General features: G+C 34.6%; 1 protein-coding gene across 1 annotated transcript in view; it reads left to right on the plus strand.

Moving 5' to 3' along the window:
• The window catches only part of PTPRD (protein tyrosine phosphatase receptor type D), a 2142992-nt gene that overhangs the window by 256373 nt on the left and 1866992 nt on the right, over nt 1–19627 (plus strand). The window contains exon 2 of the mRNA XM_082404325.1: nt 6651–6705. The gene's annotated coding sequence lies outside the window, so the exon portion shown is untranslated. The remainder of the gene's footprint in view (nt 1–6650; nt 6706–19627) is intronic.

The raw sequence follows: 19627 nt of genomic DNA on the forward strand, positions 1-19627 counted from the left end.
CTGAAAGCTTGTGTCCACAAAAAATCTGTACACAGGATGTTTATAGAGGCTTTATTCACAATTGCCAAAACTTGGAAGCAACTGAGATGTTCTTCAGTTGGTGAATGGATAAATAAACTGTGGTATATCCAGGCAATGGGATAGTATTGAGTGCCAAAAAGAAATGATGTATCAATTCATGAAAAGACATGAAGGACCTTTAAATGCATTTTACTAAGTGAGAGAAGCCAATCTGAGAAGACTACATACTATAGGATTCCAACTATATGATATTCTGGAAAGGACAAAACTATGTAGACAATAAAAAGATCAGTGGTTGCCAGGGACTGCAGGGAAGGAGGAATGGAGAGAGCACAGAGGATATTTAGGGCAATGAAAGTACCCTGTATGATATTATAATGATGGATATATATCATTATACATTTCTCCAAACTCATTGGCTGTACTATACCATGAGTGATTCCTAATGTAAACTATAGACTTTGAGTGATAATGATGTGTCAGTGTAGTTTCATTAGTTGTAATGGACGTACGTACCACTCTGATCAGCTCTGGTCAGTGGTGTTGTTAATGGGGGGAGTTATGCAACTGTTGTGGTAGGGGGTATATGGGAAATATGTGTACCTTCCACTAAATTTTTTCGTGAACCTAAAACTTCTCTAAAAAGTAATGTCTATTTTAAAAATAAAAATAAATAATATCCTCTCAAGGACAAATTAGTTGTTATTTATTAACTATATTAATGAGATACTAGAAATGGATGAAGGATTTGAATAGACAATTTCCAAGAAAGATTGTAAATGGCCAATAAGCACACAAAAAGATGCTCACTTTATTAGTTATTAGAGAAATGCAAGTCAAAACCACAATGAGGTTTCATTACAGATCCACTAAGATAATTATAAGTAAAAAGTCAGATAATAGCAGTATTCTTGAGGTTGTAGAGAAATTGGAATCCTCAGACATTGCTGACATATAAATGTATATATCGTAAACGTATATATCATGTAAATGAATATAAATGGTGCCATCCACTTTGGAAAACAGTTGGAAAGTTTCTCTAAATGATAAACATAGAGTTACCATATGATCTTACACTTGCACTACTAGGCCTATACTCACGAGAAATGAAAACATAAGTCCACAAAAACTTGTACACAAATGTTTATAGCATGGCTGCATTTCTTTCTGGGAGCTCTAGGAGAAAATCCATTTCCTTGTCTTTTCTACCTTCTAAAGGCTTCCTGCATTACAGATATCTCCTCCATCTTCAAAGCAAGCAGTGGCAATGGCCAGCAGAGTCTTTGTCAGATCATATCATTCAGATTCTTACTCTCCTGCCTCATTTTCTTGCTTATGAGAACCCTTATGATTACACCTGAATAATCCAGGATAATCTCCACCATCTCAAATTGACCTCATTAGCAATTGAATTCCCCTACACTATGTAACATAAGATATTCACAGGTTTTGGGAATTAGAACATGAATATGTTTAGGGGATAATTATCCTGCTTACCACAGATGACTCCTTTTTTAAATTTATTTTCTACCATTTCTAAATGATTATTTTAAAATTAACCCTAAATTCAACAGATATTACTAAATGAAAATAACCATGTACACGTTTCTGTGTATTCAAACAATGTATTCAAATAATGGGGGAGGTAAGCTATTTTTAATTTCATAATGGCATATGCTAAAAGATACATTTTTAACACAGGGATACCAAGTTTATTTTGCATGAAATAACTGACCAAGAACATATTTTTAAAAAAAAGTCAGAGTCCATTTTGTTGCTTAGAGGGATAGAATTTTGACTGAGTGATGATATATGCTATGCGTGGAGCAGTGTTTTAGCGCTTGTAGTCTGTGCAAATCATCCCTGTTTTAAATCATTAGAGTTCTAATTTATACCCCCAAACACTATTTTCTGATGCTTCTTTTACCTAAAATTAAATGGTGCTCTTTAAAAAAAATCTAGAAAACAACATTTCCTGGTAAGAAAATGGATCATAGGCATATGTGATTGGCAATTTTACATAATTTACACTTAGAATGTCAAACTGATCTTAATATTGCCTCATAAAAACTGATCTGAGAGTTAACAAAAAATTACCTAGAGGAAGAACAAAATGTACCCGTGAAAGGCAGGATTGACCTGAACTAGCCCCAAGGAAAGCCAGTGGAGTGTTAGGGCAGGCAGGAGCAAGGCAGCGAAGCAAAAAGCAACTGGATGGGAGTGAGGGTGTCTGTGGCTCATGGGAATAAAAATAGATGGAGACTCGTATGGTGAGTGTGTGTCATAGTGAAGAGAAAGGTCCCCATAGCCTAAGATTTGACCACCTGACAGCTATAAGTATTTTAACATTTCCTTTATTTTAATGACATCACGGTTGTGCAGAAGATAAAACTGTAACTCTTTATTGCAAGATTTTACACAAATTGATAATCAGACAGCTGGACATAGCCAAGATCAGTCAGAGCTGGACAGCTGCTGTAAGGTCTATGCAGGAACACACATTCTTAGAATTATAGTGCCTCTTGCTTTCAGATCCACACCTGTTCATCCTCTTCCACTATTGATTTCAGCAAATAACCCAAGGACAGGAAAGCAAAATGCTCTCTCCTCCTCACCAGTTCTGCCTACAGACACGGGGAAAAGATGCTCTCAAATATTATCTTCAACTCTGTTAATGACACTGAACTCAAGATGGAAAAGGGTAATGGCTCATCATGGAATTTTTTTAAACCTATCTATTCAGATATATTTTATTTTTCTGGAGTTCTAATATCACTTGTAGTTTAAAATAATACCATCATTTTATAATACAACACATGTAGTCTGTGCCATATTAATTAGTTAAATTACTGTATAACACATTTTTATATTTTTCCAGTCTTTATTTTGTTTTCCTGATATTTTTTACACTGTTTTTCAATTCTTAGACATTCTGCATCAGGTAATTGATTGATTCACTCATAATGCATTTAAAATATGAATTGAGCCCTCACAGTGAACCAGGTATTATATTTAAATCCTTGGACTAACAAGGTCGGTAGACATATATTTTGCTGTCAAGGAGCCCAAGTTCTTGTTTTGGGTGACATTACCTAAGAGCCAGGGAATGGATTTTGCTTTTAATTTGTCTTTTCATATTTTTTTCAAGGACTTCTTCTAATTTTTACATGGAAACATTTATATCAGCATTTTGATCTTGGGATCCTATTTTGTTCTTTAAAATGCTTTCATTGACTCTAGTGTTTTGTGTTTTTGGTATAATTGCTTAAATTTAATGCATCAGTAGTTTTGTACTGTCATATATAAAAGCTGTTAAAAGATTACTCAGAATTATCAAAATATATTTTCATGTATAAAGTCACAAATATATTGTGATCATTTTTTATTAGTTTCTTTATGCAACAAATAATTATTGAGCACTTTCTATGAGTCAGAAACTCTGATGGGAATTCATCAGTGTACAAAAAAGATTAGTCTTTTTGACTTTGGCCTACAAAACGCTTCCTTTCTAGAAGGTGTAGGGAAAGGGAAATAGGGTTCAGAAACAGAAAATTACATAATTGTACTATAATAAGTATGATTGGGATTTTCTGGGTGTAACAGTAGCACCTAAAATAAGTATCTAACATAAGTATGGGATAACAGAGAAGGTATGGCATCAGAGTATTTTTGCATGATTCTGATTTTTTTTTTTAAAGTGGCATTTACAAGAAATGTGGAGGTAGGGCTTATAGAAAAGATGCTTAATTATATATGTAAATATATATATAAATTATATATATATATATCGTTGTTCCTATTAAAGAATTGTAATTTTTTATTTGTTCATTCAATAAAAATTTATTTCTCTAGCAGGGACTAGACTAATTAGTAAATACATAGTGGAAGAAAACACACACACACTATATACCTTAATGGAATTCATAATCCAAAAGATTGTTTAATTACCTCACTGTAGTGTACAAATATCCCATATTCACTAGATAATTATGTGGGAATATATTGGAATATGTTACATATAAAATACCACATTAAATAGAAAGATTAGGAATAAACAAAATTGTACTTTAGGTAAGCATACTTCTTTATTTGGAAAATAAAAATTTGGCTCTTTTTTAAGGGATTATTCAACTAATTTGTCATGAAATATACCTATCCTGAGATTTTCTAGCCTATAAATTAATTGCTTCTGTGTATTTTTCTATTGCTGCAAAGATTCAATAATAATCATCCTTCTTTGCTATATTGATGCCTATGCCATTTCTGAATTCATGCATGTTTTTATCTTAAATGTATAGAAACAGAAAAAGTCATACTGAAAGTCATACTGAAATTTTTAGAGCTGTTTGAGTGCTTATTTACAAACATATTACATTTCTTCTATGTTCTACTTGATTAAAAATTATGACTATATTCTTGAATAAACAAAGTAAACAAGTAAAGAGGACATGTCACCTGTTAGTGACACTGAACAAAGTCAAGGGCACACCCATGATGTGGATAGAAGTCAATATGATCTGATGGTCTCCCAATGAAATGCATGTGCAGTCCATACTAATTAGCCTGTAAATCAGACTGACACTTGAGTTTATTTGGGCCAGAAAGACTACCTACTGTCAAGCAATCAAGCACTACCCCTTTAATTGCAATTTATTCCAACAACCACACTTTATTGATCCTAGCAACACTTATACCACAGCAGTATCATTATTTGACTTTATTTTAACAGCTTTGAAAGGTTAGAAAATTAGAAACCACTGTGAAAGAGATCATTAAAAATTGAGTTGCTTACATTGCTTCACGCTCTATGTTAACAATGCTAACTATATTTATGGAATTATATAAAAAGAGAAGGAAAAGGGGACTTAATATTTATTAGGCACCTAATAAGAGCTAGTGCTTCCTTACAGTGAATATTACTTTGCAATCACCAAAAAAAAGAGAAAAACACATAAAAGCAGGGAGGATCAATATTGTTATTTGCATTTTACAGATAAGCTGCAGCTTAGAGGTTAAGTAAACTTCCCAGAACTTTAATGTTAAAATGTTAAAATCATCTCTCTTACTCCAAAGCATGTGTTTAATTTCTTGTATAATTTCTCGCAAGATTTTTGCACACTGGCCATTCTGTGATATGGTGTTCATCATGACACACTCTAAGTGATATTTAAAGTGTGAAGACAGCACATCCACATGAGTTTTGTGCCCAATATGGTTTTTAAAACATAAAACATCAGTGTATGATCATTCTTATTTGTCAGTTGTATTAACTTTTATAAACCTAGTTATCTTTTTTTTCTGTATTTAAACATTAGAGTTGTGGAGTTTCAATTTGGAATTTTCAGCTAATTAGACAATGCAAGCAGCATGCCCAGTAAGAAAACTTTTAGAGTTTCAGTGAATCTTTAGGAAATATTTGGTGAATATGAAGAGTAGCTTAAAGTTTGGCTTTTCATTTATTTTCCCCCAATTTAAAAAGGCTACCTGACTTAATTTAAACGAATTAAAACTTGCATGTATTTCAGGTATACAAATAGATGAATTGATATATATGTATACATTGTGAAATATTCACCACAATCAAGCTAATTAACATATCCATTACCTCATCTAGTTAGCATTTGAGGTGGGGGGAAAGTGAGAAATTTAAGATTCACCCTTTTAACAAATTTCAAATGTAACAAATTTCAAATATATAATACAGTATTGTTAACTATAATCACATTGTTGTACCTTAAATCTGCAGAACTTATTTATATTGCATAACTAAACTGTGTACCCCTTGACCAGTATCTTCCCATACCTCACTCTCCTTAGCTACTGAGAGCCACCATTCTGCTCTGTTTTTATGAAATTGACATTTCGGATTCCACATATGATTGAGAACATGCAGTATTTGTTACTCTGCATCTGGCTTATTTCACTTATAAAGTTTTTGGGTTTATGCATGTTGTCACAAATGACAGGGTTTCCTTCTTTTTTAAGGCTGACTAATATTTCAGTTTGTGTGTATGTGTATGTGTGCACATGCATATATATATAGCCAAATATATAGTCACATTTTCTTTATCCATCCGTCTGTCTACGAACATTTGGGAATGTAAATTGGTACAACCATTTTGGGAAAACACTATGGAGTTTCCTCAAAATATTAAAAATATAACTACGTTTTAATCCAGTAATCTCACTTCTGGATATATATTCAAAGGATATGAAATCAGTATCTCAAAGAGATTTCTGCACTCCTATGTTCATTTCAGGATTATTCACAATAGCAAAGATATGGAAACAACCTAAATATCCTCCATGAATGAATGGATAAAGTTTGTCATTTCTTATACATACTTTCTGAGTAGACCTGAGTGATCGCTTAGTTATTAAAATTCTTCATGAATCCTCTGTAAATCTCTGACTAGATTTAAGCCAGATTTAGTCTGGTTTACAGGAAGGGACCAAAAGGTGAAGGCTCTAAACTTCCTCTTTGTATTATCTGGAGTAGCTCTACTTCTAAAGCTTTCATTTGCTATACTTCCACAAAATTTCATTCACAGAATGAATAAACCAATAAACTTTATAGTATTAATTAAATTAAAAATCATGGATCTAGTCCAATGTCCTCATTTTTGCAGGTGAAGAAATGGAGATTCAAAGAAGTAAAGGACCTGTCTCAAAGTCACAGTACTAGTAAGTAATATCTGCAAATCTAGAGTCAGATGTCAGACTGTTTGACCTGAGTTCTATCCATTGCATAATAATAGCTTTTCATTTCAGACACAGTGTTGGAAAGTCTATAAAACTCTGTTTCCATCCCTGACATATGGTCATTGGCACTAATTGCATGTCACCTGTGTTCAGTTCTGCTATACACTTTGGAAACTTACAGGATGTTCATTTTAGAAGAGACAGTGTAACTCATGAGATGGTGTCACAAAAGAAAGCTGGCATTCATTTCAGGACTTGCCATGTCCTAGGTGCTTAATAAGAATCATTCCATTTAATCTTCAAAAACTATTGTAAGGGTTTTATCCCTATTTTAGAAATAGACTAAGATTCTAAGGTTGTTGATAGTTTGCCCTAGTACATAGAGCTATTTAATGTCAGAGCTGGTTTCAAATCTAAATCTGACTTCAAAGGTGCCCACTTTTTGTACTGTACAATTCTGAAATTAAACAAAGACAGGGATCGATACAAATAGTACATAATTCCAAACTAGTGTGATGTACACAGTTGTATGATATAGTGCCAAGAGGAAACTAGTGAAAGATCAACTTGAGTTGACACTGTAAAGATTGAAATGTTCTTGTTATTGACTCCAAACTAGCAATTCTTGGAAAGCTTGTTACTATGAAGACATTATATATAATAATATCTGTAAATGACTGGAAAAATATTTGCAACACATACATAATGACATTACAGGTAGAGATTGCTAACTTGTCAAGATAAAGTAGAATAGGAATTTCAAAAAATGGAGGCTTTATTTTAGCTGTTGGAATATGAATGAATTATTGAAGAAAGCAAATGGCATTTTGAGCTGGATGGGATATAGATATGTGAGGTTGGATAAAATAATTTCTTGCAAGACGGAAGTATGAGAAGCATGGAGGTGGAATGAATGGGGACATTTTGGCAATAGGGGATAGACTGAATCTTCAAATATGATAAGGAAGAGTTGAGATGTTATTTCAAAAGGTTGAACTGGAATTCTTTGGTGGAAGTTTTGAAGCCTGATCTAAAAAATTATATTTTACTATATAAACAAAAAATGGATATTGAAGGTGTTGGTCTTTTGTTATTATTATTATTTATTTGTTGTTCTAATCTGTGCAATCCTATAATCAGAACTGTGCCTTGGAAAAATTATGATAGCATTATGATGGACGGACTACCTAGATGAAAAATCAGAAGTGAGGAGACCAAGTAGCTGGTGTGAAAAAAATAACGAGGCAAACATTCCTCCTTAATTTCTATCTATTTTTATCTGTTAAAGATAATGACATCTCCCCTTCCCAGTGCTTGTAATCGCTCAGATTTCTATAGTAACTTTGAGGGGAAAATATTACTGATCTCATGTACCAGACCTTAGCTCAATCTTGCCTCAGAGAAACAAACATAAAATTCCATAGATCCAATATCCAATTTCCTCCCAGTTGTCCTTTTCCTGATAAATATTTGTTGAATGAATAAATAAATCTCTTTTCTATCTGCTTTTCTACCTCGAAAATTCCTGTCATGTAGAGGAGAAGACAGGTGTCATGATGGTTTTATTATCCTGGAAACCTATCTCTTCCTAGAGAAGTCTTTCTGAGTGAAAACTTTCCTTGTGCTTTGAAGATACCAGTTTGCCTAAAATTTGCACTTTAGTTGGAGGAAAGGAAAAAGTAAGGGATCCTTGTTTTTCTCATAAGGAGCATAAACAAATAGGAAGTAGCTGTGCTGTCTTAAAGCATTTTGCCCATATAATGAAGGAACAACAAAAAAATGAAAAAAGGCTTTATGCAAATTAAGAATCATTTAGCTTCTTAAAGGTCAACTGCTTGGTTTTAACATCCAAATAGGGAGGAAAGAGCTCTAAAAGGTCTCTGCCCTCATGTTAGATAAACTATACAGGACAACTTCTAGCACTCTCATTTTAGAAACCTTCTTATTCCAGGAATTGTATGCATTCATTAATGAGTCTGACCAATACCACCCAAATACCCTGCTGCTTCCTAACTATGATCCCACAAGTAATGGCAACAATATGCTTTCTTCTTACTCAGTTGAATTCATCATAGCCGTGAAATTTTCTTCAGATTTTTTTTTTTTCCTGTTTTGTGGATTGCATTTTTGACCCCAGGTTCCCTTTAAGAATGTGCTTCATTTAATTTATATCCATTTGTCTTATGAACAGTACATCTGCTAAATTATCCCTTCTGTATTGAATCTCTGCTCTGCTTTCTCAGAGAAACATAGGCTGCTCCAAGCATGGGCTATCCCTCTCAAAGGCAATACCTTTGCCATCAGAGATCTTTTTGCCTAACTGATACATAACATTCTGAACTTCTAAGAAAGCAACACTTTGATGTAGGGGCTATTCAAGTAAATTCTATATATAAGATTTGATATTTTGTTTGGTCAGGTATTTGAAATGAAAAGGTGAGTTAGAGTTTTAGGTGGGAAAGGAAAGTAGCAGTACACCTTTATCAATAGATGCAATAAAAGTCAAAATAGGCCAACCTTGTGAGGTTTGGTTGAGCACTGTATATCCATAGCACTGTGTCTGGTACACAGAAAAATTATTTGTGGAGTGAATATATACGTTATTGGCTTGTAACTGACACTTTTTTGGTCTTTTCAATGTATTTCTGAAATTACTGTAGTCTATCAGTTAAAGGTGACATTGGATTGGATAGAAATCTAGCATTAGATTTCAAACAACTGTCTCAAGAATCAGTCCTCTGCTTGCCTAAATGTCACTCATTAGCCAAAAAGCTGAGTTTGCACAGTGACTGAGCTATAGCACTCCAAGTGACTCTTGGTAGCCAATTGTGCTGAGAAGTGAAGATGAACATTGCATACTCAGCTTTGTTTCTTGGTTGTAACTATGATACTGCTAGCAAGACCCAGTGGTATTCCATTTATAGTTTTCTTTTTATACATTCTGAATTGGTCTTTGGGCTAAAAATAGAAAGAGCTTCATATGATAGAGATGCAACTTACTTCATAACTCTTTAATCTCTGGTATAGGGAAATGAGAGAAAACATTTGCTTTATTTCCCAAGAGGATAAATTAATAAGTGTAGTACTATGACAATTTTAAAGAAAAAGGATTACTGAAAATGTGTTTGAGCATAAAATATATCATTTTATTATGGGAGGTAGTTTGGCACAGAGATTAAGTATATAGATCCTGGCGAAACATAATTTGTGTAAAATAATGGGTTCCACTATTTATATGACCTTGGAAAAGTTTTCAAATGTGTCTGTGCCTCACTTTTTTCCCCTGTAAAAACATCTACCTCATAGAAAAAGTAAAGCATGAGTCCATATAAAAGTCTTGTTTTATATTTAAGTTTTCAATAGCACAACTTCTGTATGTTAAAAACTATATTAATTTGCTTAGTACATATTCCATTACACCCTGACTGATATTTTCCACATAAATTTCCTATTCAAATGCACAGTAAGTTGATAAGTACCATTCTTTGCAACTGTATCTAAGTCCACTTGGAATATGACATTAAGAAGAGTAAGGCATGCTGTGTTGGTAGTATCTATATCTATAAATCTAGATATCTTTACTATTTATATATATTTCTAACCCTAACTTTTTCAGAATCTTTGGATTAAATTTTTATTTGGAATTTATAATAAAATGCATATACAAATAATGTGATATTGAGGGGGAAATTCAGTTTTACAGATGGCACTTATTAAAGTGATTTAAAGATAATTTTTAATATAATACTTTTCCCTCATATTTAATAAGCTAAAAATGAGCCACTAAGGAGATATAACATTGAAAAGGAATGATCTCTTGTTAAAAGGACTTAAATACTCTAGCAGTGTTCAGTATATGCCTATATTTGCTGATGTTGCAGCTGCAAGCCAACTTACCCAGTCTTCTTTGTCAAATGGCTCCCTAACTCTGCCCTTAAATGTATACCCTCCATTCAAAACCTCCCAAGCTGTTTGTTATTTCTTCATTGCATATCTGGAAAAATTCCATCTCTGTGTTTATGGAGAATGACCTTCCAAATTCCAGCTGTCCTTTACAGTCTGGTTCTAATATTACTTCCCTGACTTCACCACTAGGACTCCACTCCCTCTGTGATGTCTTAGTGTCTTGTTTCTGATACCACTCTTATCAACGGTTGCCTTGTAATTATTTGACAACTCTCTTTTGGTCACTAATGAAAAGGAAACTCTTTTTTTCTTTCATTGTTTATTTGTTTTTGTTTGTTTTTAATCTCCCATTGTCAGAGAGGGGAACATTTCCCCTTACTCTTCTTGATTTCTTCTAAATGGTCTAATAATTAAATTGACACAAGACAGATTAACAGGAGAAGAAAAAACAAATTTAGTTCATACACAGGAAGGCTTCACAGAAATGAGACTGAAGAAGTGGCTAAAGTAGGCAGCTTTTATACTTTTTCATCAAAAGAAACAATGAATTTATGAGGAATTGACAGGACAAAGAAGTTTAGGCTGTTGGTGCTTAATAAATGATGAATCTAAACAGAGTTTGGGTTGTTTAGTGAATTAGTAAAGAAGTAGCAAGGTTATTTACACATGTTTCTTGGCCCAAATTTCCTTTCTCTAGTGATAAGGATGTCCTTCTACCTCCAGATACAAAGGAAGGGACCTTTCACATGGGCAATTTATTGCCTGCTTTCTGGGAGACAGAGAGGAGGGTCAAAGTGCCCCTCTTGCATTGGCTGTTTCTTAAGTAACTTTAATTCAAAATAATCAAAATGCCAATTTGGCATATTTTGGGGTGACCTACCCTGAGCCCCAACACCATTATCTGGGACAGACATTAACTGTTAGAACATCCATGGCCCACTGTCTCCAGTTGTTCTCCTTGTTAAATTCTTGTGATTGACCATTAGAACATAGGCAAAGTTATTCATCACGTTTCCTGGCCCATGCATGATCTTCCATGCTCTTTCCTGTGATACTTTGGGAGCCACATAAAGTTAGCGCTCTCCCAAAACTCTTGTGCTTTTTGTTTCCTTTCTCTGACTACTTACTAATCTCCTTCCATCCAGACTCTGAGATTCAGTCATGGCTTTCACCTATTTTTGGCTTAACGTTGCTTAGAATTCTATAATATCCTGTTAACGTTACAAACACTCATTTTAATTACAGACACACACACAAAAAACAAATGATGCCCTATTAGCTTTATGCTGAAGGTTGCACCTGTTTAATTGTACGTGCCTGTTATATTTCCATGAAATTTTTATATGTAATTTTGAGAAAGTTAGTTTGCTAGGAAGAAGGACCTACAAAATACTTAGCTCTGATAATCTGAAGTGAGACTTTGAAGCAGGAACAAAACTGAGGCCCATGAAGTGAGGCTATTGGAAAGAAAAGGAATAGTGAAACAAGAGCTTTTGTGTCATTAGCTTAAAGAAGTTCCAGGCTCCTGGAAGAAAGAGGAGAAGTAATACTAGATAAGTCCTAGAAAAAAAGATGTCTGGAAACATTTTCTTCACAGGTATCACAGGGAGGATACCTTTTAAATTTTGATTTAATGCATGGGTATATTGGCCTATCATCTTATAACCTCTTTTCATAGACTTTGTTAACTAAATTGATGAACTGCTTTTCAGACTTTCTCCAATCTTTAGTTTACACTTACTTTTGTATACAACAGTTAGCTTTAGCACCTGGGCATCAGTAACACAATATTTTGTGTTCAAACCCTGTTTTTTTTCACTATGTCAAGTGGCCTGTTTAGAAATCCAGTATTTCATTTTGTATGTTAAAAATGAAAACGATGAAGACTTGGGTCAACTTTGATATGATTTCTGTAACATTTGGTAGAGGAGGGGTATCTTTTGCAATAACAGAAAATATAAATATCACCGTTTTTAATGCATTACTTCAAATGTTGAGAAGGAAGCAGAGCTCGACCAGGTATAGAGTTGCAGGAGCTGATTACAGAGCAAACCCAGAGACCTGGATAGAGCAAACCTAAACTGCGCAGGAGAAAGGGTCAGACGTTTATGACAGAGTTATGCTTCTTGCTATGATTTATTAGGATTAGCAAACCACTTTGAAGTAAACTTGACATAAAATAATGTAGAATTCCTATGGCAAGTGAAATTCCAGTGACCTATGGGCAGGCTGAATTGGATAAACAATTTTAGCAGTCTTTGCTGGGATTGAGTGATCTTCATAGTATCCAAGTGAGCCATGGAAGTGACAGGCCTTAATTAAATAGGTTGTTTAATATCCCTCCTGAAGTTTTTACCTGTTTTAATGGCAGTAAATGTTATCCCTCTCCCAGCCTCTCCAGATTCCCACACACTTCAAAAATGAAATTACAAAACAGCAGATTCCACTTTGTCCGGGCAGCCAATTAAATGGCAGTGGGTGTCTGTTTCTGTGTCGTTTTCAGAAACAATTGTATCATTAAATCGCTGAAATTGTAGTGTCAGCTGGAAAGAGAGCAAATAGTTAACACAGGGAGGAAAAAATATGAACAATACAGCTACTTTGATGTATTCCTGCCCTCCTTCCCAGTGTCTATTGCTGAACAAGCTACAAACAAAATGTGAGGGAGCAAAGGCTCATGCAGATGAGCCTGGGGGGCTTGTGCCTCGCTCTCTGGGAGGATGCTCACACATTTCTTCTGCTCCCACTTGACACCTTAGGCGGACGCACCCATCAGTGTTTCAGAACACAACTCCCACTGCCCTGCCTCTGTTCCTATCCAATTACTGTTCACTCATGGAATCCACTCTCTCATCTCCTTTTTAAGATTTATTCATTAATTTATTCAACAAATACCTATGGAGCTCCTACCTTATGCTAGGCACAGTCCCAGGCAAAGATACATCAGTGAACAAAACAGACAAACAACCCTGCCTTTAAGGAGATTACTTGGAGGTAGTAGAAACAGACAATAAGTTATTTGCATCATAAATCTGTCAATTATGTAGTTGGGTAAGGGAAATCAAGAACCAGGGGACTACAGTTTTTAATGGGGTAGTCAGAAGTTTGGGAGAAAGTGTTTTATGCTGTCCAGAGAGGCACAGAGAATAGTGGTTAATAACACACACTCCTTTATGAGACTGCTGGGGTTCTTAATCCATACAGCTTTGTCACTTGTTAGTTGTGTGACCTTCTTAAATTTACTTGATTTCTCCAGGTCTCAGTTCCCCCATCTCTAAAATGAGTCTTATATGTAAAGGATTTAGAACATAATACATTGTACACATTACTACAGTGCATGTAGTAAGTACCTAGTAAGTATGATGTATTCATTATTATGTTCTGAAAAGAGTGTACACCTCAATTTAGAGATATCTAAGTGTGAAAACATCAAGGACGTTTCTTCTCACTAACCTGAACCTCATTTCTATGATCAAGAATATTAAGTTAATTCCTATCATTTACAGCTGTCGTCAGGATTATAAGAAAGTTCATATTATGTATTCACAGGAGATCCTTCTTAAATGTCATGCCCTTTCCTCTTCTAGATCCAGTTGAAATGCTTTGCCGTATTCTTACATTATCCAGCTAGTGAAAATCTTAAGTCTCCTGGTGTCGCTCATGGTACTTCTTACATACTAGCTTGTGCTATGTTGCGTTTCCTCCTTTCTAAAACATCACGGATAATAAGGCACATGTGTTGATTTAATAGCAGCTTTTCAAGGGGAAGAAACACTCCCACATTAAATGCACCCATCAATTAAATGGTGTTCCCTGATTTTAAACAGATTTAAATGTGAAAAATAAGTGCATCATAGAATCAAGGAAATGTCTTAGTTTCTGTTCGTGTGTCTCATTGCTGCTACTGTGTGATTAACTACTCAGATACTATATAATTCTTTGTATCCTTCTCTTTGCTTAACCCACTGCCTTGTACATTTAAAGAGCTCAGTAAAATATTTCCTAGATGATTGATGACTGCATAATTCCTTGAACAAAAGAACTGGTTAAGTTTATACATCAAATGAAAACTGATCATGGTTTTTCAAGTTGGGGGCATTTCTTCATTCAAAATTGCCTAAAAAATAGTAAGATACAGTATGGTAGTCTTTTTGAAAAGCAATATGCATGAAGAATGTTTGTTTCTGTAGATTGTACCATTTGTCAGACCTCCTTTTGAGTGCTAATTAGAGAAACTCAATTTGGACTAATGAGCAAAAAAGGGGGATTTTTCTTATAAGTATACAGGATTCTAGCATAGAACTCAAGAGCAGAGGCAACTCTGACTGCTCCAATTCCAGCACCAGTTGCATCATGAATCACATCTTACTGCTAACAAACCAGTCCTTCCTGAGGGGCATAATACTGCCTGAGGATCAGGAATTCAGACACAGAGGGGATGGTTTGCTTCGGCTCTGCAGTATCAGTGTTCTCACCTGGAACGCTTGATCAGCTGGGGATGATTCAGATAGTTGCGGGCTGGCCTCTCTTCTTTAAACCCTCATCTCCTTCCAGCTAGTCAGGTTTCTGCTGGTAGTTTTCTCAAAGCCCTTCAAGTTTCCTTCACTGCTGGACCCAAAGCCAATGCCAATGCCACATGTTTTCGGTTTTTGTTATAATAGTACTCATCTTCTGTACCAAAGTCAGAGAAGCAGATCACTCTGATGATATGAAATAAGGGATTTATTGTAGGGATTTTATGGAATTGTGGCAGCTGAGGGGGACGTTTATACAAGGCTGTTGCCTCTTCATCTGATGTTGAGCTTGAAGTTGCTTTAAGTTGGTTGGGCTGTGAAGTGGAGGAGAGCCAGGACAAAACTGGAACCCATGAGGATAAAGGAGGACCCAGGAAGATAAGCTGGAGCTCAACTCCTGTCTGTCTCTCACCACCACTCATGTTGACGATAAGGATGAACTGCAGGAGAAGTCGGCAACTTCACCAAAGGGCCACACATGCATTTAACCTCAGAGAAGCTGAAGGAAGAGAATCAGCAGAAGCTGAAGGGGCTGCATGCCTCGGTGCTGCCCTATGTCAGCAAGTCAGGAGACCAGGGCATGTGCCCCAGGGTCTGACTTCCTGCACCCAACTTTGGAGAGAAAAATGGCTCTCACTTCTCTACTTGCCAAATCATGTGCAGGCTTTTCTTGTGGCCTAACTAAAAACTATACACAGAATGAATTGTGAGAAATGTTTCAGCTTACCTAAGGTAACAGTAAAAGACACTGTATGCAGTGTGTATCAAAAGTCTTTAAAACATTCATTTCCATTAGTAGAAAATAAGCTTTTGAAGATATAGAAACCCAATCTGGACAAATGAACCAAAAAAAAAAAAAAAAAAGGAGGAAGATAAAGGTATATAGATATATCTTTATATAGATATATATAAAGTTCCTAAGATATCTTCTAGAAAGCCAAGATCAGGACTGTAAATACGCCTCAGGAATGAAACTCTTTGAGAATCTGTGTCATATTCTCTCTCTGTTCTTTGTTACTGCTTTTTTCCTGTCATTTGTTTTATTTATCCTTCTGACACCAGTCAAGTTTCCTCTGTACACTCAGTCTGTATGTTGGAACACACCAATATTAGCTCTTGAGATTTGCATAGTGGAACCACCCAGAGCAGATAAAAGTCATTCTCTCAGTCCCAATTAAAAGTTCTCAGAGAGTATTCAAGTTTACTGTGACAGAGGGCAAGTTCATGTTACACAAATGACAGTTGCCACCTCAAGTATGTGGATGAGATAAGGAAAAGGAAATTTCCATAGAAAAAAGGGTACGGAAATGCAGTTCAATAGAGGTCTAGTAGAGTCCAACTTTTGTCCTTGATTGACTGATCTGAAATTACAAATATGTGCATGATTTTTTCTGTATTATTTCAAATATCAAAAACATAGAAAATGTGAATATCCAAGTCACTTAAGTAAATTGTTATGCCTTATGACAGACTATTTTGTGTACATCAAACTGGTTAAAAATGCATATCATCACATAAAGCAAAAAATATACAAAATGATATATTCAGTGTAAACTCAATAATGTGTAAGAATGTCAGTATAGTAGTTATGCCCACATTGTAAGATTATAGGTGTCATTGTTCTCTATTTTTTTCAACTTTTATACAATAAACATACACACTTTTATAATTTAAAAATATTCATATAAAATAGCTTCACCACAAGACCTATGTGCAAAGTACTCATTAAGCTGTTTCCCATGAAAAGAAACCAGAGAAAGACGTAAGTACCTTACCCATCAGGAGTTCAAGTATAAAGTATTCATGGACACATTTTATGATCTTTGCTATCCAAGGACATAACAAATGACTAGTTTAAAACATATAATAACATTTTAAAGATATATTCCAAAATAGTAATACTACTTTCAATTAATCCCAATTCCATGGAATATGCGGATTTATAAAACAATTCTTTTAAACCCCATTTCACTTTCTTGAAATAAATCATGTATTGTACAAATAGCAAAGAGGGCAGTGACAACTAAAACAATGTTAACTGAATCAGATAAAAGCAACGTGACTGTTAATTCCAATATATTAGCCTAGTGTTGTAAATTTATTATTTGCCAAATACTAGTGAGAATAATAAAACATGACTTAGTTTTATCATCAAAAAGCAAGACTCCAACTCTAAAAAAACTAATACAGCATACATTTTCCACACTGCAGTCATGTTCTTTAGAAACTAGAAAATAACCCATGTTAATGAAGATGCAAAACAACTAGCCTGGTCTGAGAACGTCTATCTACATGACATTTTGTCAGAGTTGGAAGAGAGTGGGATGCCATAAAACAAAAAGATACTATCTTCTAATTTTTAATTTCTGATTGATTAAACCTCTGTCTTCATATTGCCTCCTTCTCTATTTAATTAAATCATGGTTCTTTTACTGCATAGAATTGAATTTAGCCCCATATTAAGACCAGAACTCACAGAACATCTAATCAGGTGTTTTGTCAGGTGCCTAACATTCTAAAGCCTTGCCTCCAGCAAGTCATTCAGTCTCATAGGAAAACTCTTTGACACTGGCTATGTTGACTCGATTCCAAGAGATAAAGAGGCTTTATGTAAAAGAATTTTTCTTCTACTCTGTTCACTCTTCTAAGTTGCTAACAAGTTCCTTTGGGCAGAGGGAAGTTTGTAGTAGATGTGTGTTTGTGTATGTGTGTGTGTTCATGATGCGCATTTTTTAAAATGAGATTCTTGTACTCTCAAATATTGAAAAATTTGTAAAAACCTTCTCTTACATCCCATCTTTGCTGCAACTCTTTCTACTTTTTTCCAATTGTACAGTCTCGTGGAAAAGCATTTTAGAGTACCAGGTGTAATTCAATAGCCATCATCATGAAATTTTTTTAAAAAAGAAAAAGCTAAGTTTGTGTCTCAATAGCTATTAATATAGTATTATGGAATGGCTCCAGGCTAGATGAGTCACTGATTCAAATGTTTGGCTCTCAATATTTTTTAGGAGTTCTACTTTTTTCCCTAATCTGTGTGAGGCCAATTACATAAAGTGTTTCTTTTTGTTTAAGACTGTTTTGCTTTTTTAAAATGGAAGCTAATCTTCAGAGACAGAGAGCTTATATCAGGAACATATAGTCCTTTCCCTTTACTGTCTATCCCAACCTGGTGGCAGAAAATTTTTATCACCAAAACTCCAGAAATTGTGGCAGCAGTGTAATATGTTTCCTGTTGCAAGGACCTGAGAGTCATTTTTCCAAGAGATACCAGAGTGGGGTTGGGTCTCTGCAGGAGCCCAGAAACTATCAGACAGTTATTACAGTGGGCCCTCTTGACAACTAGGTATTGGTTTAAGCCCTAGATATTAATGTATTGACATAAAGAACAGAAAAAAAGATTATTTCCTTGTATATCTTTCTCAGGAAATTTGTAAAGGGGAAAATTAGTTTCCAATAGCACCTTTTGTAAATCCTCTAAGGTTTTGCCAATGGTATGCTTTCGTTCTCCTTCAAGCTGTAAGAAAAGTTTTAATGCAGAATCACTTTATGCAAGAACTCTAGATTGTCCAGCAAGTATTCTGTGAACCCATTGTCATGATATAGAATATTTCAAAGATTAGTGCAAATTGGCAGTTAATTTGATGAAATCTACCTAGTATGTGTAAATTTAAGGCTTGAAAATAATCCCAGTTATCATAAACATTTAGGAAATGATACAAAATAATATGCAGAACCATGCACATTTTATAATTATTTATCTCACAGCCATGAGTTAGCCCACTGAGTAATGAGTGATCTGGCTGTTTGTTTCAGATAAATCAACTTTTATGAGAAAAGTGTTTTATTATTTTTTAGGGTAAAGGGTCACATTATCTCTAAATAAAAGTGTCTTTGAGCTCTATTACCTACTGGACTGTGAGAATTGAAGAATAGTAAAATGTTATCATATACAATCTCAGTAATACATTTATATAATGTGTAATGTACATAATACATAAATAGGCCCAAATATACCTAAGTCTGTGTGCATAATTAGATTTCTAAATGGCTGAGTCAGCATAGAGAGCCTCCTTTTTGGACATTAGCATTTTACCTGAATTATTTGGCAGTTTTTTAATTAAAGAACACAAATATTGCTGAGTCTAGCTGACAGCTTTCCTCATTTGGACTAAGATTTTTGAAAATTTTCCAGTCAAACATGGTAGATGGGTTTTTCATTTTGCTTTGTTTTGTGCTTTTAGCTTAGAGAAATGATCAGATTTATAGGCAGAGAAGAAATATATCTGCCTTAGAATTAATCAGTGAATCAAAATTCAGGTTTGGACAAACTATTCTTTTTGGATATTTGTTCTGATAGTTTCCTGTGAAAACACAATTACCAGAAAGTAGTTTCCATTTGTTGCATTAAAAAACTATTACCTACTAGGTTGTGAATTTTATATTTGCCTCTCCCAGTTAAACTAATGAAAAAATATACCTAA

The sequence above is a fragment of the Balaenoptera borealis genome (assembly GCF_965194805.1).
Source record: "Balaenoptera borealis genome assembly, chromosome: 8".
In the NCBI taxonomy this organism is placed as follows: domain Eukaryota; kingdom Metazoa; phylum Chordata; class Mammalia; order Artiodactyla; family Balaenopteridae; genus Balaenoptera; species Balaenoptera borealis.